This window comes from Neolamprologus multifasciatus, chromosome 7 (genome assembly GCF_963576455.1).
Source record: "Neolamprologus multifasciatus chromosome 7, fNeoMul1.2, whole genome shotgun sequence".
NCBI classification, from domain to species: Eukaryota; Metazoa; Chordata; class Actinopteri; order Cichliformes; family Cichlidae; genus Neolamprologus; species Neolamprologus multifasciatus.
The window spans coordinates 46,128,334-46,150,019 of NC_140445.1; the positions used below are offsets into that span (position 1 = coordinate 46,128,334).

General features: G+C 40.7%; 1 protein-coding gene across 3 annotated transcripts in view; it reads right to left on the reverse strand.

The window, feature by feature from the left end:
- map1ab (microtubule-associated protein 1Ab) overlaps positions 1–21,686 on the reverse strand; it is an 83,787-nt gene that overhangs the window by 34,090 nt on the left and 28,011 nt on the right. The window contains exon 1 of one of the 3 annotated variants that reach the window (XM_085168938.1): positions 18,956–18,992. The exons of 1 other annotated variant lie outside the window; for it this stretch is intronic. The gene's annotated coding sequence lies outside the window, so the exon portion shown is untranslated. Of the gene's footprint in view, positions 1–13,463; positions 13,488–18,955; positions 18,993–21,686 lie in introns of those variants that run through there. One more of the 3 variants, XM_085168939.1, reaches the window with a different exon arrangement.

Genomic DNA, 21,686 nt, shown 5'->3' on the forward strand with positions numbered 1-21,686 from the left:
TTTTTTCTGGCATGCCCCAGTTTCCAAGCCTAAAAAAGGTTTATGCCCCACAACCCTCACTGTTTAAAATGAGTAACAATCAAAAAGGATCCACAATGAATTTCACTCTAATGCTTAGCACAGTAACACTTCATATTTTTCACCTGGTTGTTCCTGGTTGCTTAGAAATTGGTACTGCAAATCACTACAGTCACTGTTGGTTCTGAAGGATCACCTTTGTCATACAATCAAACACAGGAAGTGAGTAGACATTCAAAGTTCTTCTTTGGATGTTGGCTGGCTTCAATAATAATAAGGTCGGGGATCTGGGGAGGCCACTGATACTGCTCCATTGTGTGTTTTTCTATCCAGGTATGCTTTTGCTGCACTGACAGTATGTTTAGGATCACTGTCTTGCTCAAACATAAACCTTTCACCATCAGACACTTTCCAGATGGTATTGCCTGGTGGATCAAACTCTGTCGGCCGTTCACCGAGTTCATAATACAATTAATGTAGACAGGAGCCCCCAAACCACTCACTGAAATCCAGCCCCAAAGCATCACAGAGCATCTACAGTGTTTTACAGATGCCTGCAGATATCAGTGTTGTACCTCTCTCCTTACCTTCTCCATGCATATTTATGATGATTTCAACCAAAAAGTTCAAATTTGAATACATGAGTTCATAAGACCTGGGCTGAAATAAGAATTTTCATTCCAGGCCTACAGTAATGTGTAATGTGTCAGCTGTTTCTCTCTTTTCCCCTTCCTTAAGAATGGTTTTGTGACAGCCACCTTTCCACTAAGACCATTTCTGTGTTCAGTGAACAGTAGACGGATCATGTGAAGGACCGGATACATCGCTCAAGTCCTCTGTCAGATCTTTATTTGATTTTTCTTCTTAAGGACATGGCTTGTAGATATTGCTCATCTGCTGTAAATATTTTTCAGGCCAAACACCATTCTGAGATATACCAGGTTTTTAGGTAATAGCTCTTCGGGCATCACCTTGTTCGTACAGATATACTATTGTATGCCTCTTAGACTGTCCTCTTTGTAATTTTTGTAGATTCAACTATAGAAATATTAGACTGTTAGTAATAAAATGCCAAGAGACAAAACTTATAATTGGTTATTTGCTAATTTGTCTGTTATGTGGGGAAACAATACTGGTTCATGCTTTGAGAACTGGACAGAACAAATGAGTGAAATAACAGCCAATGTCCAAAGAAAAACTTCACAAAGACCTTCACAAAGCCTGAAGTTCTATTGCTTAACACCATTATTTTGGCTATAGCCAAAATGTATAGCCAAAATAATCGTGTGCTAGCTAGCTAGCTAGCAACCAGCCAGCCAGCCACATAGATTTCATACTCAAAAAGGTAAAGAACAAGCAGTGGTAGGAAGACTTCAAAATCTGTGACGTGTGTTCATGATTATTTGTACTCCATGAACATAGGCAGAGAGATGGGTCAAAAAACCAAGCACTGGCAAGAAAGCGGCTAGAGTCTCATTAGCTGAAAATGTTATGCAATTTAAGCAGCAACATTTTTGATTTTTCTGCTAGTTATTTTCTCCACAAACTATCGTTTTCATCTATGGAAAAAAGAAAGATCAGAATTAACAATTTTTCAAAGACCAAGATGACATCTTAAGATGCATGATTTTCTCAAGCCAACAGATAGAAGATACTGAGTTTATTATCGTGGAAGATGAAAGAAATCAGCAGAAATTAGCATTTAAAAAGAGTCAGTTCATTTTTGACACTTCTGATGAATAAACTTCTTAAATACTTTGTCATGACAGGCCGGGACTTCTTGCAGCTGTAGCCCTGGACATGATTTCTCCCGAGGAAAATAAAGTTAAAAAATCAGCGAGTTAATGAGGAAGAACCGATGCTTTGGGCTTCATCTTTATATCCCTGTCAGGACAGCAGAGGTTGACTGAAGCAACATCACAAAGTCATTACCCTGCTTTTAATCTCATTTGCCTAATGTGAGCTTATTCCTTCCCTAGGACCGAGTACTATTGTCTGTACTTATAGATAAAGAGGTGTGAAGTGGGCTGGAAAATTAAAGAAGTCAATACAGACATTGCTTTTTCCTGCTCATTTCAGGACTGTGTCGGCTTTGAGCAGTAAAGCCATGCATCAACACTACAAGGCCAATCGTCTGTTTGTATCTAAAAGCAACGAGTGACTGCTGAGTCAATGTTGCAGTCTGCAATCCACTGAAACAGAGCTGCTATAGCTGTTTAAGTTTTAGTAGGTTTTCATCATTTCTAAAGAGCGCTAACTGAATGGCAGAAATGAAAATTATGGGATGAATACTGATGAGAATAATTAGCTTCACACACAGAGATTTGTCCTGTTCTTTGAATCTAATAGCTCAAATCAATGTCATATTTCTACACTGCCGCTTACCGTGTTTAAGCTGACTGTGTAGTTATGACTGCCTCATCCACCTAACCAGCCATTACCCCTAACCTCAGCTGCTTTGGGTTGTTCTTGTTAATATTTTCAAGGATTTCCAGGCATCAAAGCTGAGGTATCAAACCAGCTCCTCGAACTATAGTCATTATCATCAGTTTACAACAGCCACAGTCTTTGTTTCTGATGCTAATCCAGGTTCTGTGATTTAACATCTGAATGTTTGGGATGATAAGCCAGATAAGTGTCTGTCAGTGACAGCTGGGTGTCAGTGTTGGGGATTCACTGTATTTAATTTGGACAAAATCATAGATATTTTCCACAACTTGCACATTAATGTCTTTAGGTCACTGGATTAGGTTCTGTTATAGTAATTGTTAATCTTCCTGGAGTCACCACTTTAAAAATGACTAAATAGAAAATAACAAATGAAAATATAGACAAAACTGAACTAACAAAAATTAAAGCTAAAGCTAATGTCATATAAAACACATAATATAAAATGCAATATTGTGTCCAGGGGCATAACAGTGTGCTTGAGCATCAGAGCTCAAACTGATGGCTGGACATTCTCCTTCAGGATTTTCTGGTACAGATCAGAATGGTTTCATCAGTTGAGACAAGTCATCCAGGTCCTGAAGCAGCAAAGCAGCCGCAGACCATCACACCACTACCACCATGTTTGACGGCTGGTCTGATGTTCTTTTATGAAATGAAAAACTTCCAGAAAGTTTTGCTTTTGTCTTGTCAGTCCACAAAATACGGGATCATGTGCATCATTTTTATGACTTTTGAGACTGTTTATTTTTAGTATTCAGACTATGTTTCATGTATGTGTCCTACACGTGGACTATAAACAGAAACCTAAAATGAACATTTAGCTCTTTGCCAGCAGATTCTTCTCTTGTAGAGAACAAAACTGCAAAAAACAGTACTACAGCACTTAGTAACGGATGGATAATGGTAATGGATACTCAACACAACAGAGTCCACTCAACTTTGACTTGTAATGCAGTAAATCCTTTGCAGCATCTTTTTCGAGTCAGCTGGTTTAATAAGCGGACCGTGTGTGAGCTACCAGATATCCAAATCCCTGCAAACTCTACAGATTTCCCCACAGGGATCCATTAAAGTGTATCTTGTCTTTAAAAAAACACTTAAGTCCCACTTGTCACAGCCTAAATATGTGCACAGAAGTGCCAGTATTGGATTGTCTCAAAAGTAATCTTCTACTGAACTCATACCAAGGCCCATTGTTGATGATAAATGGTCTATTATAAAAGTGCAAAGCCAGCGCAGTGATGGCTTCAGTAGACTTGGCTTGCTTAAGACTCCAGTCAAACAATAAGCCATGAATGTAGTAAAATGCACCTTTAACACTCTGAAAGTGGTCGAATGCATCACAAATCTGGTTAAAAAAAGGTTTTGTAACTTCACACGGGAACAATAAATGGCATATGATTACAACAAAATTTTAACTTCAGTTCAAAAGATTCACCTGCCTACTTTACCTGTTTTTTTCTAAATACCTGCAAATCATTATCACCATATGAGTCACTTCCAAGTCAATAAGGGAGATGAGAACATAGAACATTAGGCCACCAATTGCAAAGTGCTTCACTAACTTTCCCAGTGTTTCTGAAGTGGTGAAGCATTAGCTCACTGTCATTATGTCTGAAACAGTGAAAGGAAGAAATCAATGGGAAGAACAGGAGGAGACTGAACCATGAAGGAAAGAGACACAGCTCATTGGTGCTTCAGTATGTAAGTATTGCAGCGTTTTGAGTCTAAACGTCTTCAGAACTTAGTTTCATACCAGCCTTCCTTTCTGCGCCCTCCTTGAAGCGCCTCTGAGCTGCTTTTGGAAGCCTATCGTTCAGTCTTTGTTTCTGCAGACTGCCATGGTGATGCCTCGCAGCTCAAACATCCACACACAAACACACAGTACCTGCGCCACATGCCTTTATGTGAACACTGGAGTATGTATACTAAAAGTCTTTTTTTAACTGACATTGCAGATTCACTATCTACAAATACTGTTTTTTATTTAGTAGAATATTGATCATAACATTTGCTTCAAAACACAAGGCTATACTATTTTATTTACCCAGAATTTCACTTTTTATTCTTGTTACAGAGAAAAGCCTCTGAATGAGGCATTTATAACAATAATTAAATGATGGATCAAAATAGCAATAATAATAGCAAAGCCCCGAACAATCGCATGCCTATACAACATACTAAAAATAGCTATTCAGGGATTAAAGTAACATGTTTAAATTGTTTACGCAGCAGTGGCACAGCCTGCACAGGCACATGCCAACACAAACGCTTTAGATTTCAACCTTCAAAGTGAACTGTAGGAATGATGCAGATTATTTAAACCATTTTAATAAGTCTAGCTTGACAAAAGACCTTTAAGGCAGACTTTATAGGACTAACAGAGAGTGAGAAAAACAACCAGGCCAACACGCCGACTGACCACCCTGAAAGTGAGGAGTGGCGTGAAAAAGCTGCTGCTAGAAAAGGGCAGCAGGAGGATATTGGCAACGTGTCATCGTCTCTTAGAGTCCAGTCCACACTGTGCCAACTATGACATCATTGCTACCCCCGGTACTCAGACCATCTAAATGGTCCCAAATAGGTGCTCAAAACAGTAAAAGTTCAAACAACATACACACATAAAGAGACACAGACACACACACATGCTGCCAAAAACATCACACCAAAATGTGTCAGTCCATCCTTTTCAGGCCACCACAAACAGTTTCTGTTCAAACTGTGTCCAGCAGAGAGGAAGACCCATTCAAACATGTCAGTATTATTTGTCCTAAGTCAGCTTGTGTGGCAGTGTGTAGGTTGCAATGCCAAACTCTGGGAATTATAAAATCCAATTAAATCCAAGCAGCAATCCCAATGCTGAAGTGATAAAACTGCAGTTCCTATGAATGACCACTTGAGGCTGGCTCCAAAAGTGAGCCATCATTGACTCCTATGTTAAAAAGCCAGAATTTAATGCAAAAATAAAAATGTTTGTATCTTGCTACAAAAAGCAGTTCTGATCTGTACAGTGGGTGATATTTTTAGAACTTACTTTAAATTGTTTTAAGGTTTAATGCACTTTGAGTGATATATACCACAATGGGTGGTATATGTCAAAGTAGCATCCACATGGATGGCAGGACCCAAGGTTTCCTAGGAGAACATTGCCCAAAGCATCACTCTGCCTCCACAGGTTTGCCTTCTTCCCATAGTGCATCCTGGTGCCAGGTGTTCCCCAGGTAAGTGACGTAGATGCAGGCAGCCATCCACGTGATGTAAAAGAAGACATGATTCATCAGACCAGACCACCTTCTTCCATCGCTCTGTGGTCCAGTTCTGATGCTTACGTGCCCATTGTTGGAGGTTTGGAGGATGTTGGAGGCGGACGGGGTCAGCAAACTGTGATGCTCCATGCATTCTGACACCTTTCTATCAGAACCAGCGTTAAGGCTGGAAGGGTGGTCTGAGCTAAGTTGCTAAGTCTGAGTTAAGTAATTGAGAACACCTTTCACTCCCCTCAAGCATAAATGAGCCTTAGCTGCACAGTTTGGCCCTCAAACTCGCTCAAACCCTTAAACTTGTCCATTTTTCCTGCTTTAAGGGCAAAATGTTCACTTTCTCCCTAACATATCCTATCCACTAACAGGTGCCATGATGAAATCAGTGTTATTCCCTTCACCTGGCAGTGCCTGTCCAACAACTTAATAAACATTCATCTAATATCATATACTTTGTGATTACAGCAAACATCTGTATTTTTATCGTTTGTTAAAGATACATATTTGCACGGTACTTTCATTCTACTTCTTTCTCTTTGAGCATAGTTAATGGCAGCTTTGCATGTAGTAATTCTTACTACTTTGTATTTCTTTTCAGAACAAAGTGAAATATTTTAAAAACATTTCATTTTTCATCGTGGCATAAAAATATATGCACATTCATGCACAAGCTCACATGATTCTGGCTTGTTTTTTAAAAGGACACTGCTTATTTTTCTCGCTCAGGTGTCAGGAGGTGAGGCGCATTGATAATAAACTAGCTGTCAGCAATATATTGAGAAGATAAGGCATCTCATTCATCATGGAGCTGGCCACAGGACAGGCTCCCTGGGTCGCATACATCCAGGTGAGTGAGAAGGCAGTTTGTAAAAAAATGTGTGTCGATGCGACCTTACCTCACACAAGGACAGTGTATTTAATCCTCCAAGGTGGGGAAAGACAAAATGAAGGGCACGGGAATGACAAAGCATTCCTTGTCTGTTTGAGAAGACAGGCCTGAGAGAGAGTAAATGGGAATGGAGAGGTGGGAGAAAAAAGTGTCATTCAGAAGTCACAGGCTGTTAAATTGGCTGCAGATAGACTGCTATTTGTTTGGAGCTCTTTCTGCGGCAGCTCCTCTGTGAGAGGCTTTGGCCCTCAGGGATTTACTCTCAGCTTAAGGTGCTTTTCAAACCACCAGAGTGCAGGTTCAAGTTACTGGCTGGTTGCTTGGTAATAACTTGTCGAAAACAACAGCCCTGTGGATAGATGTCTCTGGGTGGAGGATGACTCACATGGTGATCCAGTCTAACACACGTAGAAGTTTCTCGAGCTAGAAGTATATACGATGACTCTGTATCTCAGAGCTTTGCCAGGAAAAGCTGATGGAGATCCAAACTAGATGAGCTTGAAAGAAAACTGGAGCACACAGCTTCTGCTTCCACTGTTATTTATTGCCTCCATTGATTTCAAAGTAATAACGAAAGAAAAAAGAGGTGTTCCAGTTTCTTTATCGACCCAGAAATTCATGCCTTGAGAGCCTATGAGGAGTAACGCTTGAAGCTCTTTTCTGAACTGTATTCTATCATATTTCAGGCTTGCTTATAGAACAAAATGACAGAGTATGCCTCAGACATTAGTGAGAGTGGTCTTTGCCTATGCAGCTACCCTTGGAAATCCCCAGAAACTATTCATCTTTACTGATATATGTTGAGGTGACAAAACTCGTCACTACAGGGGAGATTGTCAAATGTTGTGTTTATGGGGGGGAAAGAGTTAAGTCTGGAGAAACTTCAAGATTTAAATTAGAACTGTAGCTATTCAGTATTTGAAAAATTCAGTCTTCTAGTAAAGACTTAAAGACATCAATTACTCAAGGCCTGTGGACAAATCACCTTCAATTTCGAATGCAACAGAAGAGAAAAGTTTGTTTCTGAAGTGAGTATTTTTAATCCTCACCTTTTTTTTTTCAGGTTAGCTCAGCTTTCTTATGAAACATAATAAACCAGTCAAGCTATTTCACATTACAACAGGGTTAAGTGAAGGACAGGTTGCCATGGACACCTCATTAGTTATTGTCTCCCTCCTCATTTGCATCTCCTCGTTGCAAAGCACATTCAAACCTGCAATGTTCAGCAACATGAAGGTCCTGAGGTTAAGCTTCGTAATTTCTTACTTGCAGCGTTTCTTGTCCTTGTACAGTCTAATGACTCACTGTGTTCACTTCAAGTGCAGGAGCTTCATAAAAGAGAGGCGGTAAAACACTGCTCTTTGAACTGCTGCACATTTAGTCCAAATTTAAAGAAACAACCTTGGCCACAAATATAGCTCCTAACTAAACTTCTCAGTTTATTAAAAATGAATTTGCCAAGTGTGGTAATCTACTTCACTGCTTCTTCCAGCAGCCTGCATTTTGTACACCTACTTAAAACAGCATTTCCTCCAACTCCCAAAAACGCCCTTCAAAAACGTCCAGGAAAAAGCAGACACATTTGAGCTTAGGGTTATTACTACAGGTGGTAGGCAAAGGCTAAGGCCTGGGTGTGTGGGCACTCAGCATCATAGGAACCTGAGCTAGAGATGGAGTGCTATTGACTAGAGACAGACCTCGAACCCACTGGAGAGATTATCTCACTCATCTGGCCTGGAAATGCCTCAGGATCCCTCAGCACACAACAAACCCTACTGTTGTGTGCTACATATGAGAAAGGAAAACTGCAGACAAAATTAAGACCTGAATCTTCTAACTTTGTTAGAGTTAATTTATTAAAACTATAGATATAAAAGATGGACGTAGCCATAGTGATATCACTGTTTGGACTGTGCATTTTGAAGGCATAAGGTCATGACTGACCAACACTGTTGATTTTTTGGACATTGATGTGACCATATTTGGATGAGAGGGTGGATTGCTATGTTATTTGCTAAGAAATTCTATGGATGCACAGCAGAGACACACATTTCTGCTAATTAGTGCTAAGTAGCAGACTAATAAAATACTAGAATGGTACTCATAAACACGAAAGCCGAAACTATTTGGATGGGCTAGACCCAAAGACAGACATATTCATTTAAAATGAATAGTAACTACAACAAAGAGGTCCACTTCTGTGAGGTCTAAGCAGCAAGCAACTACACACCATACCTGCCAATCAAATGTTAATGGACTGGTTCTTATATTGTGCTTTTCTAACCTACTGGAGCACTCACAGTGCTTTATACAGCTTGCCTTATTCACCCATTCATACAAGTACTTTTCTCTACACCTAAGTGCTTTCCATCTAACATTCACACACAATCATTCTCCAGTACAGAAAGAGCAACTTGGGGTTCAGTATCTTGCCCAAGGATACTTTGGTCAGGTATTGAACCACCAACTTTTCAATTAATTAGTGGGTGACCTGCTCTACCTCCTGAGCGACAGCTACCACTAATTTTAAGCACAATCCAAATGTATGACCTATAAAAAATAATAACAACATATTATGAAGTCTGCAACTATCCTTAAAGCATTTTATCTTTGCAACATTTTAACTGTCTACAGAGATTAACTCACTTTGGAGCCGGCCACGAGTGACCACTGCAGGAAATGCAGCTTTTCGTACTTTTGTATTCACTAAATAGTTGCTTTAAAGTGACTTAATTATGGCTTAGTACAACTTTGCTCTTTTAGATGCCCGTCTTTTTTTTTTCTCAGAGCATGAGATGGAAAAGAGTAGACTGGACAGCACCTTCACTTCACAGCAAGAAGGACCAGTAGGTCCTTCCTATGTTCTTTCTGTTATATGGTTACTCCCACAGTCCAAAGACACACATGTTAACTTGTACAAATCTCATTTCAAGTTCAGTAAGAAAGATGTTTAATCAAACATCTGTCTACTACCTTTGATGTTTGGTGGCTAGTCTATGATTTTCATCACTTCCTCTTTCTCATTGCTGACATCATCTGTACCAATCCTCTTTCTGCCCGCCATCTTCAAATCAATTAGCCTCCACTCCACGTACTTTAAATCTCACTGCTCACAAGTCATTCTCCCTTTCAGACTCATTCGCCCAATCCACTTCCTCCCCATTTCCACCTCTTTTACATTCCTCAGAGCTCCATCTCAGCCTCCATCTTTATTAACACCACCAGCATCTACACTCTTGGGGGTCCTGTCTAATTCCTATCACCACTGGAATTTGTGGTGAAAACCCTGCGCTGTGGCCAATCGCCAAATAGCTTGACTGAATTCTGTTTATCAATAAATCGTGTTAAATCCATCCTAACAATCTCTCCTTATTAAACTGTTAGGGTGGACCTTCTTTTTTTCCCAATGCCACATTTTGCAGTGAAGTCTGATGAAGCACAAAGCAAATGTGGCTCATTGCAAACTTATCCTGCAACATCTTACATCTGCAATGCAGCTGCATCAAACTAAAAACACTTTTCCACAAAAGAAAATGAGCCAGACAACAAGAAGCACAAGAAAATTTCTTGTCTTGTTTAGAGGTGTGCTAAAACCCATGGTAAAAAAGGTAAAACAATTTATTCAGATTACACGGCTGAGAAAATGGGTGTGTCAGGTGCACTGCACACGTGGAAGCTCTGTCAGCAGTTCAGAGGGGACAAAGAGATGGAGGATGAGGCGAACAACTCCTGAAGGAGGAATCAATGTTTACTGCTGCTCTGCACCATCAAGAGGCAGGGGGAAGGCAGCAGACACCGTGGCATCACCAATATGGCTACCCTCAGCATGAACTGACTGTGGAGTGACAACTTTCCCTTACCCTGCCCTGTTTTTGTCATTCAGGTCATTCCCCGTCAGTCTGTTGTTGTCGTTGTTAGTCAGGCCATCTTTCTGTCAGTTTAGAACCATCTCCTTCTCTCTCTTTCTCTCTCTCTCTCTCTCTCTCTGTTGTGTCATATAATTATTTCTGTCCTCTTCTATGCTTTTGCTTCATCATTCACACTCTTCGGTCTTTGCAGCGTTTTAATGAACCTTCAAGTGACATAAGATTTTCCTATATCTGTTCCTCTCTATTTCTGCTCCACGACCCCCCAGGGTGCATGGAGAAAAAGATGAAAACACTTGGTTGTTAACCCTCTATGTGCCTGAGCTGCTGGCTAGTGGACTGCATGTTTCAGAATGTGGGATGAGGGTTGCACAGTTCCACAAGTATAAATATATATATATATATTTTTAAAAACAACAGATTTTTTTAATGTTGGTAAAAAGGCAGGTGGAAAGCTTCTGCAAAAATCTCGTCAAGCAGAACGAAGCAGAGGTAGAAAATGAACAGAGGGACAGAGACGGTGATCTACATTTCCTTCAGAGCAGAAGACATTTTTGTCTCAATGGGAGACATCGTGAAGGGTCAGTCGCATTGGTCTGAGCTGAGGGTCGAAACGGTCTCTTTTTAGACAAACGTAAGACAAACACAGCGAGGAAAATTTCTGCATAACTGTACATTGTCTCTCTGTTTCTGTGTGTGTGTCACACACTCCAGCAGCAGAGAGAACTGGCAAAAAAGCAGCAGAGCAAACAGGGAGGTGCAAAAACACTGCAAAGACTGCTCACTGCTGCATTTTCTGAGCCAGAGCCTCCCTTCTTTTCTCTCCATTGTTGTCGATGAGTCCCGAGACTCTTGCCTCAGTACCCCTTCTCTCCGTGCTCCTCCTTTTATATTACTGACACAGCGCAGTGTTTTCACAGGCAGAATAAGATACAGACTTTCATGTTTGCACGGATGGCCATTTGTGCTTGGCTGTCATTCAGGTACTGAGCTCTTCTATTTTGGACATGAATGTCATAAAGAGATAGAACTTGTATTTTTTGCTGTGAAAAACAAAGCAAGGCCATGCAGCAGTTTAAACAAGAGGAATTTTGACAGTCTTTTTAAAATTAACATGTTCTGCATGTTAATGGAAATTTCATGGCCCCAAAATAACAAGTACAGTACTTCATGTTCGTTCGTAGAGTGATTTTTCTAAGTCTCTGAAACTGGAAGATTGGAATATTAATCTTTCTCATTTGGTGTCTTGATGCTCCTGTACATGTAGGTATTCATCTGGATCTCAATCTGTGATTCACATCATTATCAACCCCGTCAAACAATCCCTTGGCACCGTACCCTTGTGCCTTATGGGTGGGGTTGTCGTCCTGAAAGAGACCACTTCTGTGAGGGAGTGTCACTTTGTACTGATTAGCAGTGACTGTTTCCCCCAAAGGAGACCATCAAAGTGTCCACCAACAGCATAACATAGCCACCAGATGCGTGCATACCTACTAAACAACCATGCATGAATAGAAATCTATGCCCTACTGGTTTAACATCACTCTGCACTAAACAGAATCCAAAGAAAATACTATATATGCAAATGCTGACAGCCAACATCACCGTCAGCAGTTTAAATTTGTTAACTGGTAATAAAACTTTCACAGACAGCTTCAGTGTGAATTATTAAACACCCTAATTTCATATTTATACAGCCATTCATTGGATCTTTGCTAGCCTTCAGACTTACTCTATGCCAAGCAATGTCCACCCAAATCAAAGCCAAACAATGGCTCTGTCACAACAGGACAAAGAGTCTACAGTCACACTAGCAGCGCTGTAAAGTTGTACTTGGGCACAGTGTTGCTTTCAGCTATATATTCACACCGGCATACTACTAAGACCATAGTAACAATAACACAGTGTTACAGATATTTTTTACTACATCCACAATGTTTGTTTAATGTCTGAACATGCTAGCATTCGAAAACTGGCACCAAGTGGCTGACAGAAATCTAGTTAATGGACCTGATCATGAAAAGTCAGAAACTCACCAGACATAATCATGGTCCCTTCAGGAACAAATTCTATACGATGACATGAATACACAATGTAATTCAATGGTAATTCATCATCAAATTGTAAATGGACTGCTACCAGTAGGCCATGTTTCTACTCTAATTGAGCACTCAAAGCACTTTTCACTAAAAGAATCATTCACCCAATCACACACATGTTCATTCAAGCACTTTTTCCAGACCTTAGCAACTTGTCTAATATTTGTGCTACACTCATACCTCAGGTCAACTCAGGGTTCAGTAACTTGTCCGAGGACATTTTGACATGCAGATTGGAATAGTCAGGGATCGAACGGCTCCCTCTATTACCTGAACCACAGCTGCCCCTCTAAAGTCAAATATTCCCAAAGAACAGTTCAACTGTTATCATCATTACTAAGATATTCCAGTGTTTTATCAAAGTCATGGACTCCCACAACACGCTACCATCCTTAGAGCTGCTACCAAGGCTACCTTTGGCGTTTGTCCTGTGTAGTTGCCCCACACAACTGGCACTACCAAACCTACTGTTTATAATTGAAATTTAGTTTATTTGAGGATAAAAGTTTCTATATAAAAGCCTTAAAGCATCTGTGAGGCCAATGAAAAAAATATCCTGACCCTTAAGTTTTTTAAATTAATCTCTGACATGTTGTGTTTCCATATAGCACCTGATTCCTCATGCATGCTTACAGGGAAACTGACACATCTGGTGTGGAGAAAAATAGGCAATGTATTCTATTTACATTTATTTTTAAATGACCTGCTGGAATATAAGCCAAAAATAACTCTAAAAATTGATTTTTGGACACATACTATAACCAATTTTGTAATGGCAGTGAGCCAGCAGCATAGTGATGCCAGTTTTCTGGACTGCCCTTTATGATGTCGACACACTTCATCTAACAATGCAACACAGTCCTGGTATTTCTGAACATACTGTTGAGGATAGTGAATGCTCTTATCTGAACTGAGCAGGTAGGGGCTCAGTGTCTGCAGAAATCATGGAAGCCGCCAACAAAGCTGGGACTTTCCTGCTAGACATCTGCCTCTCTAAGAAGTCAGCTGGGCCTGTGGAGAGCAGATAGTAGTAACTGGATTCCTCACTCTGTGAGACAGGAGAGAGGGGGAAACAGAGAAATGTAGAAGTAGAAGTAATAGTAGTGGTTGTAGTAGCCCAATTAGCAGATCAGTGGACTTCGTTGCATAACGAAATAAGTGTTTTGTTTTGGGGGGTTTTCTAAGAAACAACAGGTTCTTTCTACAACCCAAGAGGATTGCTCAAAGTCCAGTTAGTAAAAGAACAAAAACAAAACAGGTTCAAGCTGATTTCAGCTGCACTTACATAATCTGGTTGGTCACTAATTGGAAAGCTATCTAATGTTCCCAACCGAGCATTTACCCAGTGACATAAGACGGCTAATACTTTAATAAGATGGCCTAATGAAGTGTGTCAACGATCACAGTGGTCGCCATCTCGGGCTCTGCCAAGTGGTCCTGCGAGAGTCACAGGGGCTTCGGGGGCTTCATAATGGCCTGCAGTTAAGCCTTTTAGAGACATTAAATGGGATCAAGGTGGGTGGGTGTGTGCCACATATGCGTGAAGCTCATGTGTGGCACACACATGTATGTGTGGGTGTATGATTTTAATCAATAACATTTATATAAATGAGGTGTTTGCTCTATCATGTGATCTGCCCCAACCCCCCCCCCCCCCCCCCCCCCCCCCCGCATTTCCCTCCCCTCTGTGTTAAGCTGGCCAGCAGCTAATCCGTGAGCAAGCACAGCTCATTGTCTCCATCACAATCCCAAATCCTCACATTTTAACAAGCAGACACCTTCTCTTTCGGCTGAGAGTTAGTGATTTGAAAACATACAGTGAGGTAAGTTGTGTATAATAAGTAAATAAGCATAACTGCATTTGAATAAACAAAGATAAACTCGCATTCACAGCTTTGGTTACTTTAGAATCACCAGTTAACCTAACATGGGGGTCTGTGGACTGCAGGAGAAAGCCAGAGTACCCAGAGAGAAGCCACACAGGTGCAGGGAGAACATGCAAACTCCAAATCCAAAGGCCACAGCCAGCCGGTGGATTTCACCCCAAGCGTTCTTACTATGAGGGAACAATAGTAACCACTGCATTGACCTTGTGTAGCAACACAAGACTTAATCCCTTTACTTACAACAAATTCAGATAGAACTCTTAAGTCTATTTTTTATGCATGACTCTCAAGCATTCTCAAGCTCCAGCCAACTATGAGAAACTGTGAGAATTTCTGCTTTTCTTCAGCAACCTGAATATCTTTGGAGTTTTTGTCAGAGAAATCAAGTTTGTTGTGATGGACACTATCCCCCCCCCCCAAAAAAAAAAAAAACAGAATAAACAAATAATTGTTTTTCCTGGGCTATCGATGTCATTGCAAAGACTACTGAAGGTTAAAAAGACAAATTCCTACTTCCTACTTGTTGGTTGCAAATTTGCTTCTGTGATGGCTCAATATAAATAATGGGGAATTACAAAACATGCAATTTTGATCAAACAACTCTGAACAGCAAGATTATAGTTTTGTTATACTTAGTTTTTGACCCCTTTGCTCAGAAACAGCAGCAACTTCTTAAGTGTGTTGAGAAAGCCACACACATGAATAATTATGTGCCCGTGCGTCCTATCAGCAGCTCAGGTGAAGCAGTTGAGAAATGATTCACTTTATCAGAGGAAGCTGATGAAACGCACCAACTGCTGACTCATTAATTTTTCTTTCCCAACACAGATTAATATCATGCAGTCTGCTCCTCTAACCTGGCATAGCTCCAACATATTAAACCAGAAGACCAGATTCAGAGCTCTGAATATCGACTTTTTCTTTTACAATTAAAGATTCAAACAACCGACCAGCATCTAAGACATCATTTCATTTGACAGCTCATCTAATGGGTTTTTTTCCTTCACAGGTCATCACAGTTTTTAGAGTTCATGTAGAAGCTCTGAAATTATGTAGAGGCATGTGAAGACTGAATCATGTGAAACAAATGTCACAAAAAGTGATTCAGCACTCTCACCACCACTACTTACTGTTGATTCCCTGGTAGCCAAAGTAGCCAGGACTGTATGCTACTCCTGAACTTCACTGATCAGTGACTGAGAGAAGCTCTGAGGATTTAAACCATGCAGCTTTAAGCATATTTTTCATTGTCACCATTGTATAAGAACATGGATAGAACCAGCAGGAATGTTACTTTAATGTACATTTAACCAGGTACTTTCAGCTACTGAAATACAGGTTTACTGTGCAGTATTTTATTGAACTATTTCTATATTATGCTACTTTCTGATACTAAACAAAGAAAAAATGTAGAACCAGTGGGAAAAACGAACTAATATTCAGTAGCTTGTAGAACTACATATAGCATCAATAACTTTAAGTAATCATCTTCTGTATGTCTGTCACATTGTTATAGAGGAATTCTGGCCCACTCTTCTTCAGCCAAGCTGTCAGACAGGTGGTCCCACATTTTAGTCTGGTAAACAGAGGAATTCATGATCTACTCAATGATTGGAGATCCTGTGTCTGCAAAACAAGCCGCCACCGTGCTTTTACCATGACCGTAATTACAATTGCATCACTAACTGATAAATATAACCCATTCTTATTCATCATAATTAGTGTCTTTACTGTACTCTAACTTTTGCTCTATGAAGATACTTAATTAGGATTAGAAATTTGACTTAAGTGAAAAGTAAAAAGAAAATTTCCACTTTACAAAACAATTACTCAGCATAGAATGACGTTTAAACTCTTGTGGAGCACCACTTGTACACAGGGCTGTGCATAAACCTGAAAACCACGCCCAAAGTTTTGTAGATGATTTTCTACACAGATTTTACTCCTGATGAAAAGTTTTGACTTGCTGTTAGAACGTCCTTCCTCTTGCCCCCGCTGATGCGACCTTATTTAAAATCATGCATTATAAATCTCTCTCTTACTCCTCTGCACTACATAGTCTGTGGATTTTTGTATACTTGGAAAGTTAATCCATGTGCCTCCACTAGAAAGCACTTTGGTTCAACTCCAGATCTCTGCCAAGGAGTGTTATGTGATTGGGTCAGTCTGTCTGTTTGTTTTGTCTGTTAGCAGAATTACTCAAAAAGCTATGGATGGATTTGCATTAAACTTTTACCAGAGATGGGACTTGTTCCAACTTAGAAGTGATTAATTTTTGGAGTTGATCAGTATGTGCATTTTGATTCAGGAATTGCTTCCCATTGTAAGATGGACATAATTATATCTTTTGCATATTAAAGTAAGTAAAATCAGAGACATTTATTTGATGTTCCACAGAAAATACCACAAACTAATTAGGATGCAGATATCCAGGTGGATCCAGGGATTCATTTTAAGCACGGCATGGAGAGAACTTGGAGCTGCTCTGTTTAAATGTGGTATACATTTATAAAAGTGGCTTTACTTAACTTGGCCTGGTAACAGCTGATTGGTTTGGCAGTCACGGCTAAAAGTTTAGAGTAGCCTGGCGATCAAAGCAGTGCGACGGATTCCCAGAAAATTGCAGATTTCTAATTCTGCTTAAGAGAGCATCAAGGTGTCTCAGTGAAGATGTAAGTTTTGACACAAACTTTGACACACACACACACACACACTACTGCAGGACAGCAGCAGCTGTACGTCTAGCTACTCCGAGATAGCAGCTAGTTAACGTCAAGCAGAATATTGAGATATCATCTTCCTATGACTTCATAACTAATGCAAAAATAAAATATAAAGTAATGCTGCGTTTTACAAAGTCACTAGCTGATGGGCAGCTTGACCAACAAAAATCAAAGCTGCACATCAGAGGAAATGTTTCATGATACATGATTAGAGAATCTGATGGGTCAATTTTACCCGAAAATGAAAGTTGGGATTATTAAACTGCAAAGTAATTACAGACACAGCCATGCATGCAGACAATCACAGTTCAGATCGCAGAGTTAAAATCATCCTGCATGCAGACAGACACTCATTTAGATCAGTAACAAACACACACACACACACAAACACAGATACAGATACACACAAAGAGCCTGGGTCGAACCACCTTTGCTGAGTCACTGGAAACATTCAGTACCAAACCCGGTACAGGAAACTGGAGCAGACTATTACATGATGATAACTTAATAGCACAGGATGAAAACTGACTAATGGGGAAAAATAGGAGCTTTTCCATCTGTCATCGTCACAGACAGCCCACAACACACACGCAGACACCATAGAGGAGGATGGCTTCAGAGCAACGGCAGTGGCAAAACGCTCGGCATGAATGAATCATCAGAAACACAGTTATCTACCCTAGAGTACAAATGACTGGTTGGTTGTTTTGCCACCGCAACATATAACCCTTACACACACACACACACACACACACACACAGTCTCAATCTCCTTCTTTTGTGCTCTCAAGTTTGGTTTTGCATGGTCATTTGTCCCGTTCTGGACAAACACGCAGACAACATCAGTCTTCCCAGCATGCCAAATGGAAACCATAGCAATGTCTCAACTAACACAATACAGGCTCTTTGTTATGTTTTGATTTTTTTCCACCCCTCTGGGGGAGGGGGGAGGGGGCAATGGGTTCATCTGCATCACCTGCATGTAAGGTGTGTTTCAGATTTACGCACTTTAACTGGCAGTGACAACACAGGAGAAAGTCATTTCAGGGAATCAAACCTGTGTCCCTGCATATACAGGGCAGCTGCCACATCCACCACATCACCCTTTAAACTCTTACGTTTTGCCTACCGTTCTTTTGATTTGTATTTCACAAAGAAAAGTAGGTCGCTGTGTTGGCTTTTAATGATCTAGTGCCAAACAGACGGTGTATTTTTACGAACAGGTTAAAGGCTCGGCTCTCCTAAACACCTGCATTAATCCCGTCACTTGGATAAGGAAAGGACTTGCTTAAATCCCCGACTGAACCTTGCGTGCTTCTTCTTATGTCAAGGTAGGTAGAGGACCGGCTGGTTAACGAGTTTATGTGCTGTCTCATGCCCTAATTTCTTCCAGACATTTCTCTTTCCCCTGTTACGCACCACCAAAGGTAAAAAATAAAAAATAAAAAAAAGCACTGCGCATAAAAGTAAATATCTGGCTACCGGGTGATGTATGCTGGATCGGAATTATGCAACAAAACCAGACGAAACGAAAAACCAGCTCACAAGCAGTGGCTTGAGAAGAAACGTCACGTCTGTGCGGAAAAGAGGAAAAAATCTTAGTTGAGGACGGAGGGGAAAAAAACAAGCAACATATGCAGCAGTCGCTCCACAGCATCCCACTCAAGCAATCTGTCGCTGTAATCAACTCCGAGAAGAAGAAAACAAGGCAGAAAAACACACAGCATACATCGTTTTTTGGTTTTTCACAAACACTTTACGTACCGTTATGGGTGACGAGCCACTTTAGCGGAGTGTTGTGCGTCTAGAAACCGGAGAGGAGCGTCGGCGGTGCTTGCGTGTGTGTGTGTGTGTGTGTTTGTGTGCGTCAGGCGGAGACAGGAGGACAGAGGAGGAGATTTGGCACATTTGGAGAGGAACGCAGCCTGGTGGCGGAGCGCAGAGCACCGGGATGCGGCAACATCCGTCTGCAGACGACAGACCAGCGGCGTGCGCTCCTACCAGGGAGGGGCGCACCAGGCGCACACACACACACACACACACACTGCACCAGCAGTAACTCATTCACTGCCAGGGCGGTGTGGGTGGGTGGACTGCTTTTGCAGAGACAGAGAGAGAGAGCAGTTCGCCGTGTCTGTGTGTGAGTGTGTTCATATGCGCCATATGTCACAGCTCTTTATCAAAACACCAGCTCGGTTTAACACTTGTAAGGTGATATTCGCTGACAATTACAGAAAAAATACTTCTGGACGAAAAAGCAGCAAATATAAAGTATGACAGTAAAAATCTCATATCTGTAAGGAATAAAACAGGACAAGTTCGACATCAGGCCTACAAAAGTGATCTTTTGTTTCTGTAAAAGTTTAAAGTAAGGTTCTGGCTCTATACTTCTACGCAGTCTTTAACAAGTCGAGTGCTGTCTTTGAAAAATAAATGCTTTTTTTTTCGGTGCTACAGGAAAGATCTGAGTCACCCAAACTATTGTAAATCGGGAAAAGAAAAAGACTATGAAATCCAAATGCCATGCCCACAAGCACAAGAGGGTTACAAACAATTACCAAAAGGAAAAAAGCAGCTGAACACACAGAAGAGTTTGGAAACAAAAAGGGAGGCCCCATGCCCCTTCACATTTTTCCTACACTAAACACAGATTAATAGAGAACATGCAGTTTGTAGCACAAACGCCTCTAACTCAATGACTTACTTTGAGAGACTGGGTCTTGAGATTGCTTTGAAAGTCTATATAGTGTGTGATTAAACACACGAAATGGAAAGACATGTTGTTCCTGCCATTTAATCAAATCGCCACAGCTCAAAGCACTTTAAATTGTAAAGTACAACAATAGAGATATAACCCCAATGATAAAATGCCCCCTATGAGCAAGTACTTGGTGACAGTGGAGAGGAAAAACTCCCTTTCAACGGAAATAAATCTCTGGCAGAACCAGACTCAGGGAGGGGCAGCCGACTGGAGTGACGAGAGGGAGGAGGGACAAAAAGACACACTGTGGATCACATGACCGTTTTGGACAATGCTCAGCTGGCCAATCGTGTGCAAGTAGGAGTCGCAAAAGGAAGCTAACTGCACTTAAAGCCATGGATGTTTTCTGAAAGTTACACAGAACTCTAAACTTAACTTTGGGGAAAATTGCTTTTTAAAAAACTTAATAAAGTTGCTTATCAAATTAAATTGGTGATTCGATGTGGAGTTTATGTACTGGTGACCGTTTGAATTACAATTATGATTTCTCTCTATTTATTTAGAGGAGGCTTTTAAAAACCTGCCCTGGAGGCTTTAACATGATGGTTGTTGATGAGGGGAAGGAGAACTTTTGACAGATTCCAACATCTCATACAAGGACATGCTTTAGAATTAGCTATGAAAAAATGTAATGATTTGTAATGACTGTGTGGTCTGACCTAAACAGGCATAATCATAATCCTGCATGCATAATGTACACCCACAATACTGATGAGTCTATATTTAGTTGCTGAATACGTATCATGTTGTGTGACAAGCAGGACCAGCCTACCCTCGTGTCGTTCACGTTTGAGCTTTTACACCTTGCTCTGCCTCTGTGCTGTTTTATTCTTCGCTCCACTCTTCTATATAGCAAAAATATCTTATAGTTATTTATAAAAGTGATGACAATATTTACACTCCAGTAAAGGGGACTGCGAATGTGTTTGCTTTATAAGCTGGATGAATAATAATGTTTGGATCCTGTTTTAATGCATGCCAGTAGAAGCTGGCCGTTCTTCTGTGCACTCCTGTACTCTTGCCATAAAAACACGGCACAAACTGCAGTCCGGTTTTATCTCATACTTTAAAGACCCACATGCCATCCTTTTCCAGACCGTATATAAATTTATCACCAGAGTAAATTCTGTCAGTCGATCAGGTCATATTTCACAAAGCCCATTCTGGAGACGGTGAGACTGCGCCGCTTCACCCGGCATGCCCAGCCAATCGAAAGAAGCTGAGTGGCTGCTGGATACGTCCCTGAATACATATAGGGGAGCAGTTTTGAACAAAGTTTCTCCTTCCTGTTCTTGGCAAGAAAGCAGCTTAGTCATGCCCGTAGGTTTGCTGTAGCTCTTCCTAATACCCAAAAGGCTGTAGCCTGTAACTATAAATACACGTTAGCATTTTCATGATTGTTTTATTTTGTAAGAGGTTGTTTTGCAGTATTGCCACTGAGAAACTGAGAGCTCAAAAAACATAAACACCCAACAAACACACTTAAACGTCCCCCCCCCCCCCCCCCCCCACACACACACACACACACACACTCACACACACTGTTAGCTATGAGGTCACTATGAAGCTGCCTTTCAGTTAGTAACTTGTGAAACTTTGAGCAATTTCAAAGTTGCCATTTAAGCTTTTTAAAACAGACATCAGGGACACTGGCCTGCACACTAATTGGCTGATGACTTTTCAGTCACAAAACAAAGCCTGCTTTATCGTCCTTTTTGACTACCGACTTAAATT